The sequence below is a fragment of the Phyllobates terribilis genome, unplaced genomic scaffold, assembly GCF_046119375.1.
Source record: "Phyllobates terribilis strain yellow unplaced genomic scaffold, ASM4611937v1 Scaffold_4__5_contigs__length_816908805, whole genome shotgun sequence".
NCBI classification, from domain to species: Eukaryota; Metazoa; Chordata; class Amphibia; order Anura; family Dendrobatidae; genus Phyllobates; species Phyllobates terribilis.
This window is the reverse complement of record NW_027362764.1, coordinates 750,181,393-750,208,731: the sequence shown is the minus strand read 5'-3', so window position 1 is coordinate 750,208,731 and position 27,339 is coordinate 750,181,393.

Here is a 27,339-nt window from a genome sequence, read left to right as displayed (position 1 = left end):
AACAAAAAAGTGTGAAACAACTGAAAATATGTCTTATATTCTAGGTTCTTCAAAGTAGCCACCTTTTGCTTTGATGATTGCTTTGCACACTCTTGGCATTCTCTTGATGAGCTTCAAGAGGTAGTCACCGGAAATGGTCTTCCAACAATCTTGAAGGAGTTCCCAGAGACGCTTAGCACTTGTTGGCCCTTTTGCCTTCACTCTGCGGTCCAGCTCACCCCAAACCATTTCGATTGGGTTCAGGTCTGGTGACTGTGGAGGCCAGGTCATCTGGCGTAGCGCCCTATCACTCTCCTTCTTGGTCAAATAGCCCTTACACAGCCTGGAGGTGTGTTTGGGGTCATTGTCCTGTTGAAAAATAAATGATGGTCCAACTAAACGCAAACCGGATGGAATAGCATGCCGCTGCAAGATGCTGTGGTAGCCATGCTGGTTCAGTATGCCTTCAATTTTGAATAAATCCCCAACAGTGTCACCAGTAAAGCACCCCCACACCATCACACGTCCTCCTCCATGCTTCACGGTGGGAACCAGGCATGTAGAGTCCATCCGTTCACCTTTTCTGCGTCGCACAAAGACACAGTGGTTGGAACCAAAGATCTCAAATTTGGACTCATCAGACCAAAGCACAGATTTCCACTGGTCTAATGTCCATTCCTTGTGTTCTTTAGCCCAAACAAGTCTCTTCTGCTTGTTGCCTGTCCTTAGCAGTGGTTTCCTAGCAGCTATTTTACCATGAAGGCCTGCTGCACAAAGTCTCCTCTTAACAGTTGTTGTAGAGATGTGTCTGCTGCTAGAACTCTGTGTGGCTTTGACCTGGTCTCTAATCTGAGCTGCTGTTAACCTGCGATTTCTGAGGCTGGTGACTCAGATAAACTTATCCTCAGAAGCAGAGGTGACTCTTGGTCTTCCTTTCCTGGGGCGGTCCTCATGTGAGCCAGTTTCTTTGTAGCGCTTGATGGTTTTTGCAACTGCACTTGGGGACACTTTCAAAGTTTGCCTAATTTTTCGGACTGACTGACCTTCATTTCTTAAAGTAATGATGGCCACTCGTTTTTCTTTACTTAGCTGCTTTTTTCTTGCCATAATACAAATTCTAACAGTCTATTCAGTAGGACTATCAGCTGTGTATCCACCAGACTTCTGCACAACACAACTGATGGTCCCAATCCCATTTATAAGACAAGAAATCCCACTTATTAAACCTGACAGGGCACACCTTTGAAGTGAAAATCATTTCTGGTGACTACCTCTTGAAGCTCATCAAGTGAATGCCAAGAGTGTGCAAAGCAGTCATCAAAGCAAAAGGTGGCTACTGTGAAGAACCTAGAATATAAGACATATTTTCAGTTGTTTCACACTTTTTTGTTAAGTATATAATTCCACATGTGTTAATTCATAGTTTTGATGCCTTCAGTGTGAATGTACAATTTTCATAGTCATGAAAATACAGAAAAATCTTTAAATGAGAAGGTTTGGCCAAACTTTTGGTCTGTTCTGTATGTCGGTGATTTTGCACAGACCAGTCAATTTTACAGACATGCAAATGGCTCTATTCACCATTTTAGGTAGGAGTGAAAAACACAAATAACACTTGTAGACAGCGCCGGACTGGAGTACCTGGGGCCCACCAGGAAAAAAATCAATCTTAACAAACTAAAGAAACACTCCTGGCAAAAGAGGAACACTGTTATCTTATTCACATTAGTGTGTGATAAAGTTCCATAACAGAACAATAACAATAAATACTTTCAAGGTACATTCTCTTAAAGTATAAGTGCCACAAATTGAACCGGCATCTATCTAGCATCCCAGCAGCCAGAATCATTGTAGCAGCACCAAACTTGACCCACTGGGAAAACTTAAAGAATTCTGTAAGCATTTTGGAAGTTTGTATTGCACGTTTTCCTCTCCTCTATAATACAGTACCATTCAATTGTTAGTGAAAGGCCCAAAACAACAAATAAACACACACTAACAGTCATTCCGCAGCAAAATTACAAACGTTTTTTTTTTCAGAACAGAAGATGACATTGCATACGTATTAATAATGTCATCATAGTCTAAGTTTCTTGAAATGTCATACTCAATGTTCAACAGAAGGAGGGACTCTAAAAGCTCCTGTCCAATCGAAGCCCTCAGACGATTTTTTACAATTTTCAGCTTTGAGAACACTCTTTCACATGAAACCTGGGTGCAAGCAAGTGTAAGAAGTGTCTTGTAAGCTGCAAAAATGTTTGTGTAAGCAGCAGAATGTAAATTATAGTCATATAAAAGTCTGTAGCAGCAGGAAAGACAGTTTTTTTGCGGGACGAGTTGTTCTTTCAGATGCAATCATTTATTTTACCATATAGTGTACAGGGAAATGGCAACGAAAATTCCAAGTGCAGTAAAATTGCAAAAAAACTGCAATTACACGTTTGTTTATTGATTTGTTTAGTCACCATGTTCACTATATGGTAAAACCGACGTGACAGTGTGATGCCTTGGGTCAGTACGAGTTCGTAGATACCAAACATGTATACCTTTACTGGTATCTAAGTAGTGAAAACAAATTCACAAGTTTGAAAAAAAAAAAAATCACACTTTTCGCGCCATGTTCTGCGCACCGTAGTGTTCTCATTTTTTGGATCTGGGGCTGTGTGACGGCTTATTTTTTGCGTCTTGAGCTGATGTGCATCTCTGCTGCTGTGTAGTAGTCACAACACAGGGAGAGGTTAAACATCCAAGTATTTAATATGTATTGCAAATAAAGAATGTTCCCATTCTTAATATCCGAAAAACCAAATGACTGACAACAATCCACTATACCTAGACTAATAATACCATATAGAAGAGAGAAATACCGCCACACCATGACCAAAACACATACCACCACATAGTGATCAAATACTACCAAGTGCAAGGTATATATACTGCCACACCATGAGAAGACCACATATTACCACCATATAATGACTGTCTGAATAATACCACATACAAGGGACAAATACTGCCACACCATGACCATGGCACATAATGGCACCAGATAATGACTGATAATGAAAATGTAAAAAAGCTCTGTATATAGAGTCAGTGTACAGATAATGTAGAGATTATCAGTGACATTATGCACAGGAGCTCTGTATATAGTGTCAGTGTAGATGTAATACAGTGATCACCAGTGACATTATACACAGGAGCTCTGTGTATAGTGTCAGTGTAGAGGTAATACAGTGATCACCACTGACATTATACACAGGAGCTCTGTCTATGGTGTCAGTGTACAGGTAATACAGTGATCACCAGTGACATTATACACAGGAGCTTTGTATATAGTGTCAGTGTACAGGTAATACAGTGATCACCAGTGACATTATACACAGGAGCTCTGTCTATGGTGTCAGTGTACAGGTAATACAGTGATCACCAGTGACATTATGCACAGGAGCTCTGTATATAGTGTCAGTGTGTGTGTATAGGTAATACACATACTCACCAGTGATGTCTCTAGGTGAAGTTCTTTATGCAGACTGATATATCACATCTTTTATGCAGGACTTATCTCTGCAGAAAATAACATAGTTAGCTATAACTGATCACTTCCAGAGCACAATCTATACTTTTCCCAAGATTTCTACACTGCATGAAATGACAATAAAAGAAACATAGTGCCGCACTACACAATAACAGTGCTCCAGTGTCATTCTGTGCCTGCTCATCTCTGTCAGCATATATTATGCCTCCAATAATATATACCCGACAGGAGCCCATAGATTCTGCTGCCTCCAATAATATATACCTGACAGGAGCCCATAGATTCTGCTGCCTCCAATAATATATACCTGACAGGAGCCCATACATTCTGCTGCCTCCAATAATATATACCTGACAGGAGCCCATAGATTCTGCTGCCTCCAATAATATATACCTGACTGGAGCCCATACATTCTGCTGCCTCCAATAATATATACCTGACAGGAGCCCATACATTCTCCTGTCTCCAATAATATATACCTGACAGGAGCCCATACATTCTGCTGCCTCCAATAATATATACCTGACAGGAGCCCATACATTCTGCTGCCTCCAATAATATATACCTGACAGGAGCCCATAGATTCTGCTGCCTCCAATAATATATCCCTGACAGGAGCCCATAGATTCTGCTGCCTCCAATAATATATACCTGACAGGAGCCCATACATTCTACTGCCTCCAATAATATATACCTGACAGGAGCCCATACATTCTGCTGCCTCCAATAATATATACCTGGTAGGAGCCCATACATTCTGCTGCCTCCAATAATATATACCTGACAGGAGCCCATACATTCTCCTGCCTCCAATAATATATACCTGACAGGAGCCCATACATTCTGCTGCCTCCAATAATATATACCTGACAGGAGCCCATACATTCTGCTGCCTCCAATAATATATACCTGACAGGAGCCCATACATTCTCCTGTCTCCAATAATATATACCTGACAGGAGCCCATACATTCTCCTGTCTCCAATAATATATACCTGACAGGAGCCCATACATTCTGCTGCCTCCAATAATATATACCTGACAGGAGCCCATACATTCTGCTGCCTCCAATAATATATACCTGACAGGAGCCCATAGATTCTGCTGCCTCCAATAATATATCCCTGACAGGAGCCCATAGATTCTGCTGCCTCCAATAATATATACCTGACAGGAGCCCATACATTCTACTGCCTCCAATAATATATACCTGACAGGAGCCCATACATTCTGCTGCCTCCAATAATATATACCTGGTAGGAGCCCATACATTCTGCTGCCTCCAATAATATATACCTGACAGGAGCCCATACATTCTCCTGCCTCCAATAATATATACCTGACAGGAGCCCATACATTCTGCTGCCTCCAATAATATATACCTGACAGGAGCCCATACATTCTGCTGCCTCCAATAATATATACCTGACAGGAGCCCATACATTCTCCTGCCTCCAATAATATATACCTGACAGGAGCCCATACATTCTCCTGCCTCCAATAATATATACTTGGTAGGAGCCCATACATTCTCCTGCCTCCAATAATATATACCTGACAGGAGCCAATAGATTCTGCTGGCTCCAATAATATATACCTGACAGGAGCCCATAGATTCTGCTGGCTCCAATAATATATACCTGACAGGAGCCCATACATTCTCCTGCCTCCAATAATATATACCTGACAGGAGCCCATACATTCTGCTGCCTCCAATAATATATACCTGACAGGAGCCCATACATTCTCCTGCCTCCAATAATATATACCTGACAGGAGCCCATACATTCTGCTGCCTCCAATAATATATACATGACAGGAGCCCATACATTCTTCTGCTTCCAATAATATATACCTGACAGGAGCCCATACATTCTGCTGCCTCCAATAATATATACCTGACAGGAGCCCATATATTCTCCTGCCTCCAATAATATATACCTGACAGTAGCCCATACATTCTCCCGTCTCCAATAATATATACCTGACAGGAGCCCATACATTCTCCTGCCTCCAATAATATATACCTGACAGGAGCCCATACATTCTCCTGCCTCCAATAATATATACCTGACAGGAGCCCATACATTCTCCTGCCTCCAATAATATATACCTGACAGGAGCCCATAGATTCTGCTGCCTCCAATAATATATACCTGACAGGAGCCCATACATTCTCCTGCCTCCAATAATATATACCTGAGAGGAGCCCATACATTCTCCTGCCTCCAATAATATATACCTGACAGGAGCCCATAGATTCTGCTGCCTCCAATAATATATACCTGACAGGAGCCCATACATTCTCCTGCCTCCAATAATATATACCTGACAGGAGCCCATACATTCTCCTGCCTCCAATAATATATACCTGACAGGAGCCCATACATTCTCCCGTCTCCAATAATATATACCTGACAGGAGCCCATACATTCTCCTGCCTCCAATAATATATACCTGACAGGATCCCATACATTCTCCTGCCTCCAATAATATATACCCGACAGGAGTCCATACATTCTGCTGCCTCCAATAATATATACCTGACAGGAGTCCATACATTCTGCTGCCTCCAATAATATATACCTGACTGGAGCCCATACATTCTCCTGCCTCCAATAATATATACCTGACAGGAGCCCATAGATTCTGCTGCCTCCAATAATATATACCTGACAGGAGCCCATACATTCTCCTGCCTCCAATAATATATACCTGACAGGAGACCATACATTCTCCTGCCTCCAATAATATATACTTGGTAGGAGGCCATACATTCTCCTGCCTCCAATAATATATACCTGACAGGATCCCATACATTCTCCTGCCTCCAATAATATATACCCGACAGGAGACCATACATTCTGCTGCCTCCAATAATATATACCTGACAGGAGACCATACATTCTCCTGCCTCCAATAATATATACTTGGTAGGAGGCCATACATTCTCCTGCCTCCAATTATATATACCTGACGGGAGCCCATAGATTCTGCTGGCTCCAATAATATATACTTGACAGGAGCCCATAGATTCTGCTGCCTCCAATAATATATACCTGACAGGAGCCCATAGATTCTGCTGGCTCCAATAATATATACCTGACAGGAGCCCATACATTCTCCTGCCTCCAATAATATATACCTGACAGAAGCCCATAGATTCTGCTGGCTCCAATAATATATACCTGACAGGAGCCCATACATTCTGCTGCCTCCAATAATATATACCTGACAGGAGCCCATACATTCTCCTGCCTCCAATAATATATACCTGACAGGAGCCCATACATTCTGCTGCCTCCAATAATATATACCTGACAGGAGCCCATACATTCTCTTGCCTCCAATAATATATACCTGACAGGAGCCCATACATTCTGCTGCCTCCAATAATATATACCTGACAGGAGCCCATACATTCTCCTGCCTCCAATAATATATACCTGACAGGAGCCCATACATTCTGCTGCCTCCAATAATATATACCTGACAGGAGCCCATACATTCTTCTGCTTCCAATAATATATACCTGACAGGAGCCCATACATTCTGCTGCCTCCAATAATATATACCTCACAGGAGTCCATACATTCTCCTGCCTCCAATAATATATACCTGACAGGAGCCCATACATTCTCCCGTCTCCAATAATATATACCTGACAGGAGCCCATACATTCTCCTGCCTCCAATAATATATACCTGACAGGAGCCCATACATTCTCCTGCCTCCAATAATATATACCTGACAGGAGCCCATACATTCTCCTGCCTCCAATAATATATACCTGACAGGAGCCCATAGATTCTGCTGCCTCCAATAATATATACCTGACAGGAGCCCATACATTCTGCTGCCTCCAATAATATATACCTGACAGGAGCCCATACATTCTCCTGCCTCCAATAATATATACCTGACAGGAGCCCATACCTTCTCCCGTCTCCAATAATATATACCTGACAGGAGCCCATACATTCTCCTGCCTCCAATAATATATACCTGACAGGAGCCCATACATTCTCCTGCCTCCAATAATATATACCTGACAGGAGCCCATACATTCTGCTGCCTCCAATAATATATACCTGACAGGAGCCCATAGATTCTCCTGCCTTCAATAATATATACCTGACAGGAGCCCATAGATTCTGCTGGCTCCAATAATATATACCTGACAGGAGCCCATACATTCTGCTGCCTCCAATAATATATACCTGACAGGAGCCCATAGATTCTGCTGCCTCCAATAATATATACCTGACAGGAGCCCATAGATTCTGCTGCCTCCAATAATATATACCTGACAGGAGCCCATAGATTCTGCTGGCTCCAATAATATATACCTGACAGGAGCCTAGATTCTGCTGCCTCCAATAATATATACCTGACAGGAGCCCATAGATTCTGCTGGCTCCAATAATATATACCTGACAGGGGCCCATAGATTCTGCTGCCTCCAATAATATATACCTGACAGGAGCCCATAGATTCTCCTGCCTCCAATAATATATACCTGACAGGAGCCCATAGATTCTGCTGCCTCCAATAATATATACCTGACAGGAGCCCATACATTCTCCTCCTCCAATAATATATACCTGACAGGAGCCCATACATTCTCCTGCCTCCTATAATATATACCTGGTAGGAGCCCATACATTCTCCTGCCTCCAATAATATATACCTGACAGGAGCCCATAGATTCTGCTGCCTCCAATAATATATACCTGACAGGAGCCCATACATTCTCCTCCTCCAATAATATATGCCTGACAGGAGCCCATACATTCTCCTGCCTCCTATAATATATACCTGGTAGGAGCCCATACATTCTCCTGCCTCCAATAATATATACCTGACAGGAGCCCATAGATTCTGCTGCCTCCAATAATATATACCAGACAGGAGCCCATACATTCTCCTGCCGCCAATAATATATACCTGACAGGAGCCCATAGATTCTGCTGCCTCCAATAATATATACCTGACAGGAGCCCATACATTCTCCTGTCTCCAATAATATATACCTGACAGGAGCCCATATTTTCTCCTGTCTCCAATAATATATACCTGACAGGAGCCCATAGATTCTGCTGGCTCCAATAATATATACCTGACAGGAGCCCATAGATTCTGCTGCCTCCAATAATATATACCTGACAGGAGCCCATACATTCTCCTGCCTCCAATAATATATACCTGACAGGAGCCCATACATTCCCCTGCCTCCAATAATATATACTTGGTAGGAGCCCATACATTCTCCTGCCTCCAATAATATATACCTGACAGGAGCCCATAGATTCTGCTGGCTCCAATAATATATACCTGACAGGAGCCCATAGATTCTGCTGGCTCCAATAATATATACCTGACAGGAGCCCATACATTCTCCTGCCTCCAATAATATATACCTGACAGGAGCCAATACATTCTGCTGCCTCCAATAATATATACCTGACAGGAGCCCATACATTCTCCTGCCTCCAATAATATATACCTGACAGGAGCCCATACATTCTGCTGCCTCCAATAATATATACCTGACAGGAGCCCATACATTCTCCTGCCTCCAATAATATATACCTGACAGGAGCCCATACATTCTGCTGCCTCCAATAATATATACCTGACAGGAGCCCATACATTCTTCTGCTTCCAATAATATATACCTGACAGGAGCCCATACATTCTGCTGCCTCCAATAATATATACCTGACAGGAGCCCATATATTCTCCTGCCTCCAATAATATATACCTGACAGGAGCCCATACATTCTCCCATCTCCAATAATATATACCTGACAGGAGCCCATACATTCTCCTGCCTCCAATAATATATACCTCACAGGAGCCCATACATTCTCCTGCCTCCAATAATATATACCTGACAGGAGCCCATACATTCTCCTGCCTCCAATAATATATACCTGACAGGAGCCCATAGATTCTGCTGCCTCCAATAATATATACCTGACAGGAGCCCATACATTCTCCTGCCTCCAATAATATATACCTGAGAGGAGCCCATACATTCTCCTGCCTCCAATAATATATACCTGACAGGAGCCCATAGATTCTGCTGCCTCCAATAATATATACCTGACAGGAGCCCATACATTCTCCTGCCTCCAATAATATATACCTGACAGGAGCCCATACATTCTCCTGCCTCCAATAATATATACCTGACAGGAGCCCATACATTCTCCCGTCTCCAATAATATATACCTGACAGGAGCCCATACATTCTCCTGCCTCCAATAATATATACCTGACAGGAGCCCATACATTCTCCTGCCTCCAATAATATATACCCGACAGGAGTCCATAGATTCTGCTGCCTCCAATAATATATACCTGACAGGAGTCCATACATTCTGCTGCCTCCAATAATATATACCTGACAGGAGCCCATACATTCTCCTGCCTCCAATAATATATACCTGACAGGAGCCCATACATTCTGCTGCCTCCAATAATATATACCTGACAGGAGCCCATAGATTCTGCTGGCTCCAATAATATATACCTGACAGGAGCCCATACATTCTCCTGCCTCCAATAATATATACTTGGTAGGAGCCCATAGATTCTGCTGCCTCCAATAATATATACCTGACAGGAGCCCATACATTCTCCTGCCTCCAATAATATATACCTGACAGGAGCCCATACATTCTCCTGCCTCCAATAATATATACCTGACAGGAGCCCATACATTCTCCTGCCTCCAATAATATATACCTGACAGGAGCCCATAGATTCTGCTGCCTCCAATAATATATACCTGACAGGAGCCCATACATTCTCCTGCCTCCAATAATATATACCTGACAGGAGCCCATACATTCTCCTACCTCCAATAATATATACTTGACAGGAGCCCATAGATTCTGCTGCCTCCAATAATATATACCTGACAGGAGCCCATAGATTCTGCTGGCTCCAATAATATATACCTGACAGGAGCCCATACATTCTCCTGCCTCCAATAATATATACCTGACAGAAGCCCATAGATTCTGCTGGCTCCAATAATATATACCTGACAGGAGCCCATACATTCTGCTGCCTCCAATAATATATACCTGACAGGAGCCCATACATTCTCCTGCCTCCAATAATATATACCTGACAGGAGCCCATACATTCTGCTGCCTCCAATAATATATACCTGACAGGAGCCCATACATTCTCTTGCCTCCAATAATATATACCTGACAGGAGCCCATACATTCTGCTGCCTCCAATAATATATACCTGACAGGAGCCCATACATTCTCCTGCCTCCAATAATATATACCTGACAGGAGCCCATACATTCTGCTGCCTCCAATAATATATACCTGACAGGAGCCCATACATTCTTCTGCTTCCAATAATATATACCTGACAGGAGCCCATACATTCTGCTGCCTCCAATAATATATACCTCACAGGAGTCCATACATTCTCCTGCCTCCAATAATATATACCTGACAGGAGCCCATACATTCTCCCGTCTCCAATAATATATACCTGACAGGAGCCCATACATTCTCCTGCCTCCAATAATATATACCTGACAGGAGCCCATACATTCTCCTGCCTCCAATAATATATACCTGACAGGAGCCCATACATTCTCCTGCCTCCAATAATATATACCTGACAGGAGCCCATAGATTCTGCTGCCTCCAATAATATATACCTGACAGGAGCCCATACATTCTGCTGCCTCCAATAATATATACCTGACAGGAGCCCATACGTTCTCCTGCCTCCAATAATATATACCTGACAGGAGCCCATACCTTCTCCCGTCTCCAATAATATATACCTGACAGGAGCCCATACATTCTCCTGCCTCCAATAATATATACCTGACAGGAGCCCATACATTCTCCTGCCTCCAATAATATATACCTGACAGGAGCCCATACATTCTGCTGCCTCCAATAATATATACCTGACAGGAGCCCATAGATTCTCCTGCCTTCAATAATATATACCTGACAGGAGCCCATAGATTCTGCTGGCTCCAATAATATATACCTGACAGGAGCCCATACATTCTGCTGCCTCCAATAATATATACCTGACAGGAGCCCATAGATTCTGCTGCCTCCAATAATATATACCTGACAGGAGCCCATAGATTCTGCTGCCTCCAATAATATATACCTGACAGGAGCCCATAGATTCTGCTGGCTCCAATAATATATACCTGACAGGAGCCTAGATTCTGCTGCCTCCAATAATATATACCTGACAGGAGCCCATAGATTCTGCTGGCTCCAATAATATATACCTGACAGGGGCCCATAGATTCTGCTGCCTCCAATAATATATACCTGACAGGAGCCCATAGATTCTCCTGCCTCCAATAATATATACCTGACAGGAGCCCATAGATTCTGCTGCCTCCAATAATATATACCTGACAGGAGCCCATACATTCTCCTCCTCCAATAATATATACCTGACAGGAGCCCATACATTCTCCTGCCTCCTATAATATATACCTGGTAGGAGCCCATACATTCTCCTGCCTCCAATAATATATACCTGACAGGAGCCCATAGATTCTGCTGCCTCCAATAATATATACCTGACAGGAGCCCATACATTCTCCTCCTCCAATAATATATGCCTGACAGGAGCCCATACATTCTCCTGCCTCCTATAATATATACCTGGTAGGAGCCCATACATTCTCCTGCCTCCAATAATATATACCTGACAGGAGCCCATAGATTCTGCTGCCTCCAATAATATATACCAGACAGGAGCCCATACATTCTCCTGCCGCCAATAATATATACCTGACAGGAGCCCATAGATTCTGCTGCCTCCAATAATATATACCTGACAGGAGCCCATACATTCTCCTGTCTCCAATAATATATACCTGACAGGAGCCCATATTTTCTCCTGTCTCCAATAATATATACCTGACAGGAGCCCATAGATTCTGCTGGCTCCAATAATATATACCTGACAGGAGCCCATAGATTCTGCTGCCTCCAATAATATATACCTGACAGGAGCCCATACATTCTCCTGCCTCCAATAATATATACCTGACAGGAGCCCATACATTCCCCTGCCTCCAATAATATATACTTGGTAGGAGCCCATACATTCTCCTGCCTCCAATAATATATACCTGACAGGAGCCCATAGATTCTGCTGGCTCCAATAATATATACCTGACAGGAGCCCATAGATTCTGCTGGCTCCAATAATATATACCTGACAGGAGCCCATACATTCTCCTGCCTCCAATAATATATACCTGACAGGAGCCAATACATTCTGCTGCCTCCAATAATATATACCTGACAGGAGCCCATACATTCTCCTGCCTCCAATAATATATACCTGACAGGAGCCCATACATTCTGCTGCCTCCAATAATATATACCTGACAGGAGCCCATACATTCTCCTGCCTCCAATAATATATACCTGACAGGAGCCCATACATTCTGCTGCCTCCAATAATATATACCTGACAGGAGCCCATACATTCTTCTGCTTCCAATAATATATACCTGACAGGAGCCCATACATTCTGCTGCCTCCAATAATATATACCTGACAGGAGCCCATATATTCTCCTGCCTCCAATAATATATACCTGACAGGAGCCCATACATTCTCCCATCTCCAATAATATATACCTGACAGGAGCCCATACATTCTCCTGCCTCCAATAATATATACCTCACAGGAGCCCATACATTCTCCTGCCTCCAATAATATATACCTGACAGGAGCCCATACATTCTCCTGCCTCCAATAATATATACCTGACAGGAGCCCATAGATTCTGCTGCCTCCAATAATATATACCTGACAGGAGCCCATACATTCTCCTGCCTCCAATAATATATACCTGAGAGGAGCCCATACATTCTCCTGCCTCCAATAATATATACCTGACAGGAGCCCATAGATTCTGCTGCCTCCAATAATATATACCTGACAGGAGCCCATACATTCTCCTGCCTCCAATAATATATACCTGACAGGAGCCCATACATTCTCCTGCCTCCAATAATATATACCTGACAGGAGCCCATACATTCTCCCGTCTCCAATAATATATACCTGACAGGAGCCCATACATTCTCCTGCCTCCAATAATATATACCTGACAGGAGCCCATACATTCTCCTGCCTCCAATAATATATACCCGACAGGAGTCCATAGATTCTGCTGCCTCCAATAATATATACCTGACAGGAGTCCATACATTCTGCTGCCTCCAATAATATATACCTGACAGGAGCCCATACATTCTCCTGCCTCCAATAATATATACCTGACAGGAGCCCATACATTCTGCTGCCTCCAATAATATATACCTGACAGGAGCCCATAGATTCTGCTGGCTCCAATAATATATACCTGACAGGAGCCCATACATTCTCCTGCCTCCAATAATATATACTTGGTAGGAGCCCATAGATTCTGCTGCCTCCAATAATATATACCTGACAGGAGCCCATACATTCTCCTGCCTCCAATAATATATACCTGACAGGAGCCCATACATTCTCCTGCCTCCAATAATATATACCTGACAGGAGCCCATACATTCTCCTGCCTCCAATAATATATACCTGACAGGAGCCCATAGATTCTGCTGCCTCCAATAATATATACCTGACAGGAGCCCATACATTCTCCTGCCTCCAATAATATATACCTGAGAGGAGCCCATACATTCTCCTGCCTCCAATAATATATACCTGACAGGAGCCCATACATTCTCCTACCTCCAATAATATATACCTGACAGGAGCCCATACATTCTCCTGCCTCCAATAATATATACCTGACAGGAGCCCATACATTCTCCCGTCTCCAATAATATATACCTGACAGGAGCCCATACATTCTCCTGCCTCCAATAATATATACCTGACAGGAGCCCATACATTCTCCTGCCTCCAATAATATATACCCGACAGGAGTCCATAGATTCTGCTGCCTCCAATAATATATACCTGACAGGAGTCCATACATTCTGCTGCCTCCAATAATATATACCTGACAGGAGCCCATACATTCTCCTGCCTCCAATAATATATACCTGACAGGAGCCCATACATTCTCCTGCCTCCAATAATATATACCTGACAGGAGCCCATAGATTCTGCTGCCTCCAATAATATATACCTGACAGGAGCCCATACATTCTCCTGCCTCCAATAATATATACCTGAGAGGAGCCCATACATTCTCCTGCCTCCAATAATATATACCTGACAGGAGCCCATACATTCTCCTGCCTCCAATAATATATACCCGACAGGAGTCCATAGATTCTGCTGCCTCCAATAATATATACCTGACAGGAGCCCATAGATTCTGCTGGCTCCAATAATATATACCTGACAGGAGCCCATACATTCTCCTGCCTCCAATAATATATACTTGGTAGGAGCCCATAGATTCTGCTGCCTCCAATAATATATACCTGACAGGAGCCCATACATTCTCCTACCTCCAATAATATATACCTGACAGGAGCCCATACATTCTCCTGCCTCCAATAATATATACCTGACAGGAGCCCATAGATTCTGCTGCCTCCAATAATATATACCTGACAGGAGCCCATACATTCTCCTGCCTCCAATAATATATACCTGACAGGAGCCCATAGATTCTGCTGCCTCCAATAATATATACCTGACAGGAGCCCATACATTCTCCTGCCTCCAATAATATATACCTGACAGGAGCCCATACATTCTCCTGCCTCCAATAATATATACCTGACAGGAGCCCATACATTCTGCTGCCTCCAATAATATATACCTGACAGGAGCCCATAGATTCTGCTGGCTCCAATAATATATACCTGACAGGAGCCCATACATTCTCCTGCCTCCAATAATATATACTTGGTAGGAGCCCATAGATTCTGCTGCCTCCAATAATATATACCTGACAGGAGCCCATACATTCTCCTGCCTCCAATAATATATACCTGAGAGGAGCCCATACATTCTCCTGCCTCCAATAATATATACCTGACAGGAGCCCATAGATTCTGCTGCCTCCAATAATATATACCTGACAGGAGCCCATACATTCTCCTGCCTCCAATAATATATACCTGACAGGAGCCCATACATTCTCCTGCCTCCAATAATATATACCTGACAGGAGCCCATACATTCTCCCGTCTCCAATAATATATACCTGACAGGAGCCCATACATTCTCCTGCCTCCAATAATATATACCTGACAGGAGCCCATACATTCTCCTGCCTCCAATAATATATACCCGACAGGAGTCCATAGATTCTGCTGCCTCCAATAATATATACCTGACAGGAGTCCATACATTCTGCTGCCTCCAATAATATATACCTGACAGGAGCCCATACATTCTCCTGCCTCCAATAATATATACCTGACAGGAGCCCATACATTCTCCTGCCTCCAATAATATATACCTGACAGGAGCCCATAGATTCTGCTGGCTCCAATAATATATACCTGACAGGAGCCCATACATTCTCCTGCCTCCAATAATATATACTTGGTAGGAGCCCATAGATTCTGCTGCCTCCAATAATATATACCTGACAGGAGCCCATACATTCTCCTGCCTCCAATAATATATACCTGACAGGAGCCCATACATTCTCCTGCCTCCAATAATATATACCTGACAGGAGCCCATACATTCTCCTGCCTCCAATAATATATACCTGACAGGAGCCCATAGATTCTGCTGCCTCCAATAATATATACCTGACAGGAGCCCATACATTCTCCTGCCTCCAATAATATATACCTGAGAGGAGCCCATACATTCTCCTGCCTCCAATAATATATACCTGACAGGAGCCCATACATTCTCCTGCCTCCAATAATATATACCTGAGAGGAGCCCATACATTCTCCTGCCTCCAATAATATATACCTGACAGGAGCCCATACATTCTCCTGCCTCCAATAATATATACCTGACAGGAGCCCATACATTCTCCTGCCTCCAATAATATATACCTGACAGGAGCCCATACATTCTCCCGTCTCCAATAATATATACCTGACAGGAGCCCATACATTCTCCTGCCTCCAATAATATATACCTGACAGGAGCCCATACATTCTCCTGCCTCCAATAATATATACCCGACAGGAGTCCATAGATTCTGCTGCCTCCAATAATATATACCTGACAGGAGTCCATACATTCTGCTGCCTCCAATAATATATACCTGACAGGAGCCCATACATTCTCCTGCCTCCAATAATATATACCTGACAGGAGCCCATACATTCTCCTGCCTCCAATAATATATACCTGACAGGAGCCCATAGATTCTGCTGCCTCCAATAATATATACCTGACAGGAGCCCATACATTCTCCTGCCTCCAATAATATATACCTGAGAGGAGCCCATACATTCTCCTGCCTCCAATAATATATACCTGACAGGAGCCCATACATTCTCCTGCCTCCAATAATATATACCCGACAGGAGTCCATAGATTCTGCTGCCTCCAATAATATATACCTGACAGGAGCCCATAGATTCTGCTGGCTCCAATAATATATACCTGACAGGAGCCCATACATTCTCCTGCCTCCAATAATATATACTTGGTAGGAGCCCATAGATTCTGCTGCCTCCAATAATATATACCTGACAGGAGCCCATACATTCTCCTACCTCCAATAATATATACCTGACAGGAGCCCATACATTCTCCTGCCTCCAATAATATATACCTGACAGGAGCCCATAGATTCTGCTGCCTCCAATAATATATACCTGACAGGAGCCCATACATTCTCCTGCCTCCAATAATATATACCTGACAGGAGCCCATAGATTCTGCTGCCTCCAATAATATATACCTGACAGGAGCCCATACATTCTCCTGCCTCCAATAATATATACCTGACAGGAGCCCATACATTCTCCTGCCTCCAATAATATATACCTGACAGGAGCCCATACATTCTGCTGCCTCCAATAATATATACCTGACAGGAGCCCATAGATTCTGCTGGCTCCAATAATATATACCTGACAGGAGCCCATACATTCTCCTGCCTCCAATAATATATACTTGGTAGGAGCCCATAGATTCTGCTGCCTCCAATAATATATACCTGACAGGAGCCCATACATTCTCCTGCCTCCAATAATATATACCTGAGAGGAGCCCATACATTCTCCTGCCTCCAATAATATATACCCGACAGGAGTCCATAGATTCTGCTGCCTCCAATAATATATACCTGACAGGAGCCCATAGATTCTGCTGGCTCCAATAATATATACCTGACAGGAGCCCATACATTCTCCTGCCTCCAATAATATATACTTGGTAGGAGCCCATAGATTCTGCTGCCTCCAATAATATATACCTGACAGGAGCCCATACATTCTCCTACCTCCAATAATATATACCTGACAGGAGCCCATACATTCTCCTGCCTCCAATAATATATACCTGACAGGAGCCCATAGATTCTGCTGCCTCCAATAATATATACCTGACAGGAGCCCATACATTCTCCTGCCTCCAATAATATATACCTGACAGGAGCCCATAGATTCTGCTGCCTCCAATAATATATACCTGACAGGAGCCCATACATTCTCCTGCCTCCAATAATATATACCTGACAGGAGCCCATACATTCTCCTGCCTCCAATAATATATACCTGACAGGAGCCCATACATTCTGCTGCCTCCAATAATATATACCTGACAGGAGCCCATAGATTCTGCTGGCTCCAATAATATATACCTGACAGGAGCCCATACATTCTCCTGCCTCCAATAATATATACTTGGTAGGAGCCCATAGATTCTGCTGCCTCCAATAATATATACCTGACAGGAGCCCATACATTCTCCTGCCTCCAATAATATATACCTGAGAGGAGCCCATACATTCTCCTGCCTCCAATAATATATACCTGACAGGAGCCCATAGATTCTGCTGCCTCCAATAATATATACCTGACAGGAGCCCATACATTCTCCTGCCTCCAATAATATATACCTGACAGGAGCCCATACATTCTCCTGCCTCCAATAATATATACCTGACAGGAGCCCATACATTCTCCCGTCTCCAATAATATATACCTGACAGGAGCCCATACATTCTCCTGCCTCCAATAATATATACCTGACAGGAGCCCATACATTCTCCTGCCTCCAATGATATATACCCGACAGGAGTCCATAGATTCTGCTGCCTCCAATAATATATACCTGACAGGAGTCCATAGGCCTCCAATAATATATACCTGACAGGAGCCCATACATTCTCCTGCCTCCAATAATATATACCTGACAGGAGCCCATACATTCTGCTGCCTCCAATAATATATACCTGACAGGAGCCCATAGATTCTGCTGGCTCCAATAATATATACCTGACAGGAGCCCATACATTCTCCTGCCTCCAATAATATATACTTGGTAGGAGCCCATAGATTCTGCTGCCTCCAATAATATATACCTGACAGGAGCCCATACATTCTCCTGCCTCCAATAATATATACCTGACAGGAGCCCATACATTCTCCTGCCTCCAATAATATATACCTGACAGGAGCCCATACATTCTCCTGCCTCCAATAATATATACCTGACAGGAGCCCATAGATTCTGCTGCCTCCAATAATATATACCTGACAGGAGCCCATACATTCTCCTGCCTCCAATAATATATACCTGAGAGGAGCCCATACATTCTCCTGCCTCCAATAATATATACCTGACAGGAGCCCATACATTCTCCTGCCTCCAATAATATATACCTGACAGGAGCCCATACATTCTCCTGCCTCCAATAATATATACCTGACAGGAGCCCATACATTCTCCCGCCTCCAATAATATATACCTGACAGTAGCCCATACATTCTCCTGCCTCCAATAATATATACCTGACAGGAGCCCATACATTCTCCTGCCTCCAATAATATATACCCGACAGGAGTCCATAGATTCTGCTGCCTCCAATAATATATACCTGACAGGAGTCCATACATTCTGCTGCCTCCAATAATATATACCTGACAGGAGCCCATACATTCTCCTGCCTCCAATAATATATACCTGACAGGAGCCCATACATTCTCCTGCCTCCAATAATATATACCTGACAGGAGCCCATAGATTCTGCTGCCTCCAATAATATATACCTGACAGGAGCCCATACATTCTCCTGCCTCCAATAATATATACCTGAGAGGAGCCCATACATTCTCCTGCCTCCAATAATATATACCTGACAGGAGCCCATACATTCTCCTGCCTCCAATAATATATACCCGACAGGAGTCCATAGATTCTGCTGCCTCCAATAATATATACCTGACAGGAGCCCATAGATTCTGCTGGCTCCAATAATATATACCTGACAGGAGCCCATACATTCTCCTGCCTCCAATAATATATACTTGGTAGGAGCCCATAGATTCTGCTGCCTCCAATAATATATACCTGACAGGAGCCCATACATTCTCCTGCCTCCAATAATATATACCTGACAGGAGCCCATACATTCTCCTGCCTCCAATAATATATACCTGACAGGAGCCCATAGATTCTGCTGCCTCCAATAATATATACCTGACAGGAGCCCATACATTCTCCTGCCTCCAATAATATATACCTGACAGGAGCCCATACATTCTCCTGCCTCCAATAATATATACCTGACAGGAGCCCATACATTCTGCTGCCTCCAATAATATATACCTGACAGGAGCCCATAGATTCTGCTGGCTCCAATAATATATACCTGACAGGAGCCCATACATTCTCCTGCCTCCAATAATATATACCTGACAGGAGCCCATACATTCTCCTGCCTCCAATAATATATACTTGGTAGGAGCCCATAGATTCTGCTGCCACTGCCTGGGGCGACGCCGGGTCCGTCCTCCACAGTGCACACAGGAAGCAGTCCCAGGGTGATTACATCATCGCCCTGAGACTGACCGCCTGCGCACGCGCCGGCAGTGTCGCGCTGCGCAGAGAAGGCAGAGGGGCACTGCGGCAGCAGGCAGAGCAGGGAGATCGCTCTCCCTGCTTTGCCGCTGTAGAGGGCCCATCACTAATCATATGGGCAGTGCTGCCGATATGATTAGCGAACCGGGGGGGGCCCTCTGTTCTCTGTACAGGGCCCAGGAGGGGTTGGGGGCGGGGCCATCGGGTCCCGGGGCCCACCGGGGGGTTTTCCCGATCCTCCGGTGGGCCAGCCCGCCCCTGATTGTAGGCAAAAAAAAGTGATGTCTGAGTGAGCCCTAAGAATGGATCTATCTGATATTGATGAACTAGCTGAATTCTGAAGGGATTTGGAGGGGAGAAACGTGTTGGGATGGACGCAGGTTACTGAGGACTCCAGGACTTGCATTATGATGGGACTTTCCTAAGATATGTATTCAAATTTTACTTGCACTTGACAAAATAGTGGATTATAATTTGCATCCGCATCCATCTGTGGGGCCACATTTTATGATTAAGTATCTGATATGACTTACCAACAATTATATAGGGGGTTATTGAGCATCTGCTATGATAAACCAGCAATTATACAGGCAGTAATTTATTTTTTTATCAGGATTCATTATTTATGGATCATGTTAAAGTTATATCTGCATATATTACATTACATCATATGGATTAATTAATGATTAACTCCCATAAGTATTTATTACTGGTGGGCCATATCTATGTGTATAACGATGGTATTACTGATCGAGGATCAATCTCACCTTTTTGCCATGTTTTTAGCTGGTTGATAATTTTTTCCCCAGTGTATTGTCGACATAGTTATAGGGCGGACAGAGTCTCATCTATGGAGAGTCGTGGAGGAGCCGGGGGGGAGCAGTGTAGCATATTTTTAGGGGCCAACCTCCGCGGCTGGGTAGCTATCAGACTAGGACAGGTTAATTGTGTATTAATATTTTTCCCTACCTAGATCTTGGTCTTTCCTAAGTGAATGTTATTCCTTAACTATAGCCCCTTTTATTCTTTATTATAGATTTATTAGTCCCATGGTTCATGTGATTGGGGTGATCAGAATATTTTAATGTGTATTAATAAGGATAGATTTTAAGGTTAGTTTTTCTTCAGCAAGCTCCTAATTTTTGTGATATCTGACTTTGTTATCCAATACTTTAATACTGTTATAAAAACATGTGAACATGACCTTATAGTCTAGCTATTGAGTGAGGACTCATAACCATCACCGTTAAAAAAAATCGGACCAATGTTGTTCCTGAAATGTCGGACGAGTGTCATGCCTTTTTTTTTTTAAAACTTGATTTGTTTTATTAAACAATTTTATAAACAATTATACATTGCATTTGGTATTGGAGAACATCCAGAGACATCACATCAACATAGATATACAGTACAGACCAAAAGTTTGGACACACCTTCTCATTTAAAGATTTTTCTGTATTTTCATAACTTTGAAAATTGTACATTCACACTGAAGGCATCAAAACTATGAATTAACACATGTGGAATTATATAATTAACAAAAAAGTGTGAAACCACTGAAAATATGTCTTATATTCTAAGTTCTTCAAAGTAGCCTCATTTTGCTTTGATGACTGCTTTGCACACTCTTGGCATTCTCTTGATGAGCTTCAAGAGGTAGTCACCGGAAATGGTTTTCACTTCACAGGTGTGCTCTGTCAGGTTTAATAAGTGGGATTTCTTGCCTTATAAATGGGGTTGGGACCATCAGTTGTGTTGTGCAGAAGTCTGGTGGATACACAGCTGATAGTCCTTCTGAATAGACTGTTAGAATTTGTATTATGGCAAGAAAAAAAGCAGCTAAGTAAAGAACAATGAGTGGCCATCATTACTTTAAGAAATGAAGGTCAGTCAGTCCGAAAAATTGGGCAAACTTTGAATGTGTCCCCAAGTGCAGTTGCAAAAACCATCAAGCGCTACAAAGAAACTGGCTCACATGAGGACCGCCCCAGGAAAGGAAGACCAAGAGTCACCTCTGCTTCTGAGGATAAGTTTATCCGAGTCACCAGCCTCGGAAATCGCAGGTTAACAGCAGCTCAGATTAGAGACCAGGTCAATGCCACACAGAGTTCTAGCAGCAGACACATCTCTTCAACAACTGTTAAGAGGAGACTTTGTGCAGCAGGCCTTCATGGTAAAATAGCTGCTAGGAAACCACTGCTAAGGACAGGCAACAAGCAGAAGGGACTTGTTTGAGCTAAAGAACACAAGGAATGGACATTAGACCAGTGGAAATCTGTGCTTTGGTCTGATGAGTCCAAATTTGAGATCTTTGTTTCCAACCACCGTGTCTTTGTGCGACACAGAAAAAGTGAACGGATGGACTCGACATGCCTAGTTCCCACCGTGAAGCATAGAGGAAGAGGTGTGATGGTGTGGGGGTGCTTGGCTGGAGACACTGTTGGGGATTTATTCAAAATTTAAGGCACACTGAACCAGCATGGCAACCACAGCATCTTGCAGCGGCATGCTATTCCATCCGGTTTGCGTTTAGTTGGACCATCATTTATTTTTCAACAGGACAGTGACCCCAAACACACCTCCAGGCTGTGTAAGGACTATTTGACCAAAAGGACAGTGATGTGGTGCTACGCTAGATGACCTTGCCTCCACAGTCACCAGACCTGAACCCAATCGAGATGGTTTGGGGTGAGCTGGACCGCAGAGTGAAGACAAAAGGGCCAACAAGTGCTAAGCATCTCTGGGAACTCCTTCAAAATTGTTGGAAGACCATTTCCGGTGATTATCTCTTGAAGCTCATCAAGAGAATGCCAAGAGTGTGCAAAGCAGTCATCAAGGCAAAAGGTGCCTACTATGAAGAAACTAGAATATAAGACATATTTTCAGTAGTTTCACACTTTTTTGTTAAGTATATAATTACACATGTGTTAATTCATAGTTTTGATGCCTTCAGTGTGAATGTACAATTTTCATACTCATGAAAATACAGAAAAATCTTTAAATGAGAAGGTGTGTCCAAACTTTTGGTCTGTACTGTACATCAATAAGGACATATTAAAGTAAACAAGTCAGATAGGTTATCGCATGTATATAAATAATTTCTTTGCCTTGTGAATATCACATCTTCTAGAATTATATGTAAAGAAAAAAGAGAAAGAAATAGGGTATTTTCCTAATTAGGATACAATCCAAACTTGGAACTCTCAACCATAACTTATCAAACTTGTGCTGTCTTTTCCATGCTCAAATTAACTCACATCGTAATTTATATGAATCTAGATGCCTGCCTCCATAAGCAACATTTGTCGCTTATAACAAGTGGTTTACTATTTATACTCACATCTCTTACATATTTACTTTCCAGCTCAAACCCTTTGCCTAAGTAGAGATTGTAAGACATGACGAATTCCAATAGTCCCATATTTTGGAGAATTTTAATGGACAACCTCTATTTTGATATACTATCTTTTCAAATGGAATGATTGAGTTAACCAGAGCTATCCAGGAACGCAATGTTGGCTCTGTATTGCCCATCCATCTCAAAGCCAATAATTTTCTGGCCAAAAATAAAGTTTCTCTCAAAAAAATCTTAATATAGTGATCCCAGACATCATCCTCCATTACCCCAAAAAGGCAAATCAGTGGATCACATGGAATCGGAATGGATACTAAAGAGGAAAGTAAGGAGGTAACTTCCTGCCAGAAGGACCTAATAATGGAGCAGTCCCAAATTAAATGAACAAAGTCGGCATCTATGGTATGACAGCGTAAACATTATGAATTAGAGGAGCGCCCCATTTGATATAGTCTGTGGGGTGTGAGATATGCCTGATGAATAATATAAAGCTGAATCATCTTATTATTAACAGAGGGAGAGACAAAGGACGGGGACTCCAAAATTTCATCCCACTCCTCCTCCGCCATATTCGGAATTAGGAGTTTCCATTTATTTTTTGCTGGCAAAGGGTTACGATCTAAGCCTGTTGATAGCAAATATGTATACAAGCTAGATAAAAGACCTTGTGGACCGTGAGATTTAAGTATTCCTATTAAGGGAAATGAGGAAATAGTTTGATTTATTTCACAGTTTTGTAAATGAGATCTAAGCCCATTTCTAAGTTGGAGATACCTGAAGAATTGAGATCTTGGAACCTTTAATTTATTTTGCACCTGTTCAAATGACATCAGTATAGATCTTTCATGAATATCTCTTAACAAATAGACCCCACTAGCTATCCAAAAGGGGGCAGATGGGTGTTCCATTAATGCTGCAAAATACGGATTCCCCCATATAGGCATTTCAGCTATAACATGTGTAAAGTCAATTCTTTTCTTTGCCTGTTTCCATACCGTTCTCGCCAAACTATGTAGGGGTAGCAGCTTAATGGGAGTCAATTTATTTAATTCTAGAAAACCCAATAAACAACTTGTGCCTAAAACGTGTGCCAAGTGGTTCTCAGAATTCGGTAATTGAGAGTCAAACATCCAACTACAGATCGCTTTAAGCTGACCTGCTAAATAGTATAGATGGAAGTGAGTCAAAGCTGCTCCTCCCAAATCTTTAGGCCTTTGAAGGGTAGATAACCTGAGTTTTGGTCTGGAGTTCCCGCAAATAAATGTGGGCATCAAAGAGTTAAGAGATGTAAAAAAAAAATTAGGGACCGGTACTGCACTATGTTGTAATATGTAGTTAAATTTAGGGAGTAAGATCATCTTAATTAAGTTAATGCTTCCTGACACTGATAGCGGTAATCTCCCCCACAAGGAAAATTTACATTTAGCGTATTCTAATAAAGGGAGAATATTACTCGATAGGTCCTCTCTATCGTTTCTAACAATCATAATTCCCAAGTATTTGAAACATGACACTACAGGTAGAGGAGATAACATTTCCAAGTTAGCATTCGGAGTGGGCGACAAAGACATAAGAGAAGATTTATCCCAATTTATGAGGCGGCCCGAATATTCACTAAATTTATCAACAGTAGATATAACAGATGGGAGAGTATCTTTAACCTTGTCCATAAAAATTATCATGTCATCTGCATATAAACCAATTTTATCAGTTCTGTCTGTAATTGTAATTCCACTGATATCCTCAGATGAGCGTATTCTTATAGTCAATGCTTCAATTGCCAGAGCGAATAAAGCCTCAGACAAAGGGCATCCCTGTCGGGTTCCCCTTTCCAATGAAGAAGATGTGGAGGATAAATTATTTATCACTGTTTTAGCTTTGGGGGCCTCGTACAATATTTGAATCCAGGACCGAAATTTAGGGCCAAAACCAAATTTCTCTAGACAAGCAAATAAAAACGGCCACTCCAGTGAGTCAAAAGCCTTGGCCGCATCCAGTGAAGCCAAGGCCCAATCATTTCCTGGTATCAAACAGCTATATTGAGTTATTGATTGTACCCTTCTAATGTTAATAGAAGTATTTTTTCCTGGCATAAAGCCTGTTTGGTCCGGGTGGACAACTGATAGTATCACTTTATTAAGTCTCAAAGCTAGAATTTTTGTAAGAATTTTGTAATCCACATTTAACAGTGAAATAGGACGATATGATCCACACTCCAGAGGATCCTTCCCTTCCTTTTTAAGAACAATAATATTGGCATCATAAAAGGATTCAGGCAGGGAACCACTTTGCATCGCCTCTGAGAGAGTCTCTAAAAGATGTTGCATCAAGCCCCTTTGATATCTAAGATAGAGTTCTAGTGGTAGGCCATCAGGGCCAGAAGCTTTACCCAAAGCCATATCTGCCAGGGCTGCATTTATTTCCTCTAAAGTGATATCTGCATCCAAAAGGGATTGTTGTGTGACACTCAATTTGGGAAAATCAAGGTCTGCCAAATAGGAGAGACATTCTAATTTATTATGGGCACTTTGGGATTAATATAACGATTTATAAAAATTATGAAAGCCATTTATAGAATTTCTTTCACAGCAGTGACTATCTGGCCCCCTGGTGTCCGAATACTGAGAATAGCACTAGAGTCATTATGTTTGTGGACCATGAAGGCCAACAATTTACTTGATTGGCTCCCCAATTCAAAATATGATTGTCCAGTGAAAAATAGTTTACGTTTAGATTTAGTGTCAACATTTTGTGTATATAATCTATATGAGTGTAGCCAGTTTACTCTATTCTCATCAGACGGGTCTGAAACATAAGACTTCAGCTTCTTTTAACCTATGTTCAAACTCAGTATCGACCTATGCAGTCGTTCTCTTTATCTAAGAAATAGCAGAGGAGAGGCATCTTCTAAGGTATGCATTCATTGTATCCCAAAAAATCTTAGAATTCCTTGGTAGTGGATGCACCTCCACGAAACAGTCTATTTGATCCGGTATTCTATCGTCAGGACCAATTAACTTTAACCAAAAGCGATTAAGTTTCCATGCGGGTGTGTCGCATATCTGGTCAAATTTAAGCGTTAGTATCACCGGACTATGGTCTGAAATCCCTCTCACCCCATGTTCAATACTATGTACCCACATTGCAGAATTACTAGAACTGAAAATATAGTCTAACCGTGATAACGTAGACTTGGTTGACGAGTGACATGTGTATTCTTTAGTTCTGGGGTGATGTAATCTCCACTGATCTATCCAACCAATACTCTCCATATAAGTTGAAAACAAATTAGAAGATGGTATTAATGTCGTCCTGGTGATGTCACCAATTCTCAATCTATCTAAATTATCGTCCATAATCAAGTTGAAATCCCCCATACACAAGATCTGAGCATCTGAATGGTTTAGTGCAAAGCTTACTGCCTTTTGGACAATAGTTAGATTAGCAGGAGGTGG